The sequence below is a fragment of the Panthera pardus genome, unplaced genomic scaffold, assembly GCF_024362965.1.
Source record: "Panthera pardus isolate Hobbes unplaced genomic scaffold, ASM2436296v1 HiC_scaffold_27, whole genome shotgun sequence".
Taxonomy (NCBI): domain Eukaryota; kingdom Metazoa; phylum Chordata; class Mammalia; order Carnivora; family Felidae; genus Panthera; species Panthera pardus.
In genome coordinates, this window is record NW_026526843.1 from 32,956,913 (window position 1) to 32,962,912 (window position 6,000).

The 6,000-nt window shown below is 51.9% G+C and overlaps 1 protein-coding gene across 4 annotated transcripts in view; it reads right to left on the bottom strand.

The window, feature by feature from the left end:
• The window catches only part of PLS3 (plastin 3), a 90,218-nt gene extending 87,105 nt beyond the window's left edge, over positions 1-3,113 (bottom strand). For 2 of the 4 annotated variants that reach the window (XM_019426909.2, XM_019426905.2), the window contains exon 1: positions 2,983-3,113. The gene's annotated coding sequence lies outside the window, so the exon portion shown is untranslated. Of the gene's footprint in view, positions 1-2,330; positions 2,454-2,982 lie in introns of those variants that run through there. The other 2 variants (XM_019426908.2, XM_019426907.2) reach the window with 2 other exon arrangements.
• Between the last annotated feature and the right edge of the window lie 2,887 nt (positions 3,114-6,000).

Sequence of the window (6,000 nt, forward strand, 5' to 3'; positions counted from 1 at the left end):
TTCTTGTTTTTAGGCTCAGGAACCCAAGCACAGCACAAAAAAAAAGAGTGCTCAAGTCGTTCCGAGGTTGCTGCGGTGGACGAAGGGTTATTTTGGCTAATGCATACAAAGCCAAAATGTCTTAACTGTTCCCAGTTTCATTTATAGCTGCCCTAGTTTCAAGGCTGAATATGTATCAACTGGATCCATTTTTGTAAATAAGGAAAGCTTTTAAACTCCTGACCTCAGAGATTCCTCTGCCCACTGCCCACTTTTATTATTTTTTTTTCCTCTGCCCATTTCAGTACTCTGGGGTATATTCTCTATCAGCCCTGCCACGTTTTTCCAACAGCAACCTTATCTTGGGCCACCTGGGCAGGTAATGGTCATTATGGGAGTCGTTTCAGGGTCCTCTCATTACTGCATCAAGAATCTGACGGCTAAAGATACTGAGTGGCTCAGCTGGTTGAGCCTCCCACTCTTTTTTTTTAATGTTTTATTTTTGAGAGAGCACAAGCGGGGGAGGGGCAGAAAAAGGGGGACAGAGGATCCGAAGGGGGCTCTTGGCTGACAGCAGCGAGCTGACGAGGAGGTCCCTCCCACTCACGAACCCGGAGATCATGACCTGAGCCAAAGTCTGAAGCTCAACCAACTGAGCCACCCGGGCGCCCCAAGCCTCCCACTCTTGATTTTGGCTCAGGTCATGATCTCCTGGTGGTGACATTGAGCCTCAGCCTTGGGCTCTGGTCTGACCGTGCAGAGCCTGCTTGGGATTTTCTCCCTCTCTCTCTGCCCCTCCCTGCTTGTAGGAGCCTGCGCCCTGTCTCTCAAAATAAATAAATAATTATTTAAAAAAAGAGACACTTTTTTAAAAAACAGATTCTGACAGGCAAAGTCGCAACCAGCTCAACTTATCAAATTTAGAATCCACAGTTTTTGTGCCTGATTTCTGATCCAATTAATTCCAAACCACAAATAACTGGTGGTTAATTTTAGTCAAGAAATGATCCATCACCTTCAAGTAGATGCCTAATAAAGAGAACAGTTCAATTAGAATATAGGCCAGAACCAGGAATATGGGTAAATCCTAATTTTTTTTAACACCATCTTACAGAATACAGCTTCAAAAGTATCATTTAGGCATGAGGTGGGTGTAAATTAGAAGGATGATTTTCCTAGAAAATAATCAGTAAGATATGCTTTGAATTCAGGAAAGCCTTAAGTAGATTGAAAGGCCCCTGGGGAGGTATACGTCCCAGCACAAACACAGTTCAAGCCCTTATTTCAAAAACAGCTCCTGTCTTTATTTTGGGTAAAATCTGAGCACCAAATTCCCTTTCTGTTCCCCTCGTCCAAATCCAAGCAGAATTCCCTGGAGTACGGGCTAGCTCACACTCCCCCTCTGCTTTTTTGTCGCGGTTGTTTTTGGAAAATGGGCTTCAGCCATTACATTCCAGTTTTAAAGGCAAAAGAAGTCATGTGACCATTACCCTAGGGGCATCAGAGATTTGCGGCACGTGATGCCAATCAGCAAGTGTGGGACATCGGTCGCTTCGGTGGAATTCACTGTAAATTGCATCTCCAGGATCACGTTGAGGCTCCCAAACACAGTGTGACATCGGTAAAGTCGAGTTTAAGTGCTTACCTCTCAGGAGTCTGTCATTTCGCTTTACTTTTTCTACCTACAGTGCGGCCAGCCAGGCTCTGTGCCCCCACTCCACCCCCTCCCTCGAAACAGGCCAGGCACCCCCAGCATCCCGTCGGGATGATCCTATACGGTGAGGCTCTCCAACGCAGTTAGTTCTAAGCCCAACCTGCACCACTAGGGATGGTGTGCAGAACTGGTGAGGAGCAAGAGGCAGCGCGTCGGGCAAGTGTCAGAAAGCATTAACCTCATTCCACCTCCCAGCCTGGGATCGTCTCCGGTGCTGGAGCCGGGCCGTCGGAGCCGCCAGCACGCTAGAGCGGTAGCAGCGGCGGCGGCAACTTTGGGACTGGCAAGAAGCCAGGGAGGGGGTGGTCAGCGTCCCCCGGCCTCTCATTAGAGCGCTTAAGTACCGCGGGTGGAAAAAAGTAAACAGCGGCAAGTGCAGCTGTGGCGGGGGGGGGGGGGGGGGCGGGGAGACGGGGAGGGCACATCACCCCCTCCCACTGCCCCCGCCGCTCAGCCTCTCAGGGAGCCCCGGGAGGTCCCGGGCTGCCGCTGCCCCGACCGCGCGCTCGGGGCTACAGAGCCCGAGGAGCCGAGCAGGGAGCAGCCCGAGGGCGCGGAGTCGGGGGAGACGAGAGCCGAAAGGTTCTGCCCTACTGGCCCGGAGATGTTGTGCTACTGAAAGGAAAAAAGTGCTTACTCATAGGGAGATGCGGTGCGATCGCGGCGCTCTCGCGAATGGCCAGGGAAACGAGCGGGAGGCCGGCAGTCGGAGCCCCGCTCCTTCCCTGGGCCAAGGCAGCCGCTCAGCGCCCCGGAACTGGCGTGAGCCCGCGAGGTCAGCCGAGGCGGGCGAGCCGGGGCTGGAGGCGTCGCAGGCGGCCGGCTCCGGGATTTCCTGAGTCCGGGGCGGGAGGGGGCGGGGGGCGGGGGATGGCAGTAGCCGGGGAAGGACGACGGAGGGAAGTTAGGCGCTCGGTTTCCACTTCGGGGCGGCCGCCACGGAAGGGGAGAAGGGCAAGGGTTGGCGTCCAGGACTGCAGCCGCAGGTAGGCAACAAGTTAAGAGCAACTAGCGAGAAAGCACCATCCCTGCGGTTCAGAGCAGAAAACGTGTTTGCGGCGGGTGGTCGTGGGGCCCGCTGTCACTCCCACCCATCGCGGTTGCCAACGATCGCTTTGGCGCCCGAGGGCTGGGACTGGAATTTTTGCAGCCCCCGCTCCGCCCCGCGTCCCCGCGCGCGGGGCACGTTCCGGCAGAGGTGCCCGGAGATGCTCTCCCCGGGACCCACGCCTGCCCACGCCCCGGGTACTCGCTCCCGTCGTGCCCTCCCCTGCCCACAAAGCACTTACATAAAGTCGCAGAGTCCCGGATCTGGCCCGACAGCCTCCGACCGACGCGCCCGGACAACTTCTGCCTCTCGGAATCTTTGCGGCAGTGGTTCTAAAGCCAGCGCTCCCTCCGCCCCTCGGCCGCCGCCATTGGCTCGGGTGGTGCTAGCCCTCGGCCTGGGAACCTGGAAGGGGATTGGGCCACGAGCCTGTCACATCAACTGGGTGGGGAACTGGGAGAAGAGTCGCCAGGGTGGACACCCCGGTGGGATGGGGACTCTAACCCTACGGCGGGGAGCGGAGACCGGTCCCTCGCGCCGGCTTCTCCCCCTCCCCAGCTAAAAAGAGATTAGAAGTCCACAGTGCCTGGCTCAGCGTAATGTGCAAAAAGGAAAAAAAAAAAAAAAAGTGGAAACAATGTAAAGATGTGAATGTTGGGAATGGGAGTTTGAAAGTCACTAAGCCCCTACTTAAGTCTGAGGGTACAGTTTTTTCCCCTGAATGGCGAAGAGAGCCTGGGCGCGGAAAGGGACATTTCTAGTAGTTTCGACTGTTCGGATCAGCCCAGGTGCGAAACAACGCAGAGGGGAAGCCTCAGCAATCTTCCCTTTAACCTTCCGAGGTCCAAGGGGCAGAATATGGACGGGACCGGCTCTCGGGTCTTTGGTTTCGTGCCAAGTACATCGTTGACCCCAGTCACCTTGTGTGGCCGCTTTGTCCAAGCGGCAAGGGGTGAGAAGTCGAGGTGGGAAGGCATGGTGCAAGTAACCTCGTTCCGCTCGGTTGGCTGGAAATGGATGTCAACTCTCATCCGTCTCTTTCCACCAGAGAAAACTTGGGAGACGCGCTTCCCGGATTACCTTCTCTGTTACCCAGAGCACCCTTTCTTCTTTGCCCAGCAGATTGCCTCCAGGTTACCACAGCTGGCTTCTTGCAAGAACAGACGCGGAGGTTTCCCCTCCGGATCTGCATTCCAATCCTTTGGCTCGCTGCAGGTCCAAAATCAGCTCCGAGGGCCAGAGTTGGAGGGATTCTCCAGGGTCAGGTCAAGGGATTGGCTTGTGGGACAGCTGCGGAGGAGAAAGTCTAAGCCCTTTCCCGTTCCAGTCGTAACCATTTTGTTCCGGAAATGTGTGCTTGGAATTTTTTTTTTTTTTTTTTTTTTGCGAATTTAAAATGGGTTCAATTGCATCCCATTTTACACGCATTTTAGGGAAAATGCTAAATTAGGAGTGGCCTCAAAAATTGAATGCTCCTGTAAAGAAGCCCCCGCTTGATCTGCCGTTATGAATTTGCTTAGAGAAATTAACCCGTAGTGAGTGCCCGGACTTGTTAAATGGGAAGAGGTACGGGGGTCCATAGACTGCCTAAAAGCTACATAACCAGAGAAGGACTTGACACGGAGAGGGGGGAGGAGGGAACCTGGAAGGGGATTAATGATTAACCAACTAGAAGGACTTATGAAAGGCACGGGAAGGTGAAAAAGAAACGAGAGGGCAATCATGCCTTCAGAAACATTGAGCTTCTGTTATGAGAGATTTCTTACTGGGTCAGGTTTGGGTCAGCACGAAAATACTGATTTCAGCATGTTGCTGTTACATTGACCATGCCACACACATTTACAACAGGCTCCAGAACGAGAATCCTGGCTTCCAATAATTGGCCCAAAGTTTGGTATGGTTTCTATAATTCTTTGCACAAAATCTCTAGACACACTGAATATGGTACTTCAGTTGTCCACCTTGCGTCAGTCACCACGGAAAAGCTTCCACCTGCTTTTATTTATTTACTTTTAATGTTTATTTATTTTCGAGAGAGAGAGAGAGAGAGAGAGAGAGAGAGAGGACAGAGTGTGAGTGGGGGAGGGGCAGAGAGAGAGAGGGAGACACAGAATCCGAGGCAGGCTCCAGGCTCTGAGCTTGTCAGCACAGAGCCCGTCGCGGGGCTTGAACTCACGAACTGTGAGATCATGACCTGAGCCAAGTTGGCCGCTTAGCGGACTGAGCCACCCAGGTGTTCTCCCCCCCCCCCCCACGTGCTTTTAGACTTCAACGTACAGACTTAGCCATAGCTTGAGGGGACTCTGCAAGCTAAGTTTTCCAGTATGGATATATTTGTCTCAATTACTTCACTTAATTTTCTACTTCCGTTTACTTCTCAAGTTTTAGAATTTGGAGTAAGGGAAAATATTAAGAACCCTATGCATATGCTATTTTTGCTTTCCTGTTTCTTAATCAGAAAACCTTACATCGGAAACTTTAATAAAGGTCTTTGTTCACTAATTAACACTGAGGCTAGGCTCCAGGCTCTAAGCTGTCAGCACAGAGCCCCCCCCTCCCCGCCTGGGGCTTGAACCAAACTGCTGTGGGATCATGACCTGAGTGGAGGAAGTCGGAAGCCCAACCGACTGAGCCACCCAGGCACCCCTGAGAAATGTCACTTTAATAGAAGTGTAGTGGTCTATAGTTTCAAAGCCTCAAGGTTGCCCACGCAGTGGCACTAGTCAGGGTCTCAGAAGTCTCCCCCAGAAAAAAGATGCCTTAAACACGGAAGCACCTATTTGGATGCTAATTAAGATCCCTAACTCAATAGTATAATCCGAGTAGAAGTGCATTTTAATCAATATTATTAAAATAGGCATTTTGATGTAACTAAGCTACCTTTGTGTTGCCCCAAATTTAAAAGTCTCTTCAAAGCCAAGCGTTCTCCCTAAGAAAGGAGCTTCAGATTCAAAGCTTTACTCAAACTGCACTTCGTTTTGGTTGAACTCTTATGGGATCATTCACAAACTAACCCCAAATTGGTCATTTTCCTATCTATGTAGAAAAGGCTTGCACAGGAGGCCTCCAGTGTGCCTCATAGATGCTTATAGTCAAGATAGAGGCAATAATTCATCTTTTTAAAAATGTCTATTTTGAGAGGGAGAGAGAGCAGGAGGCAGGGAGTGGCAGAGAGAGTGAGAGACGGACTCCTAGCTGTCAGCACAGAGCCAGCTGCACGGGCTGATCCCACAAACCGTTAGACCGTGACCTGAGCTTA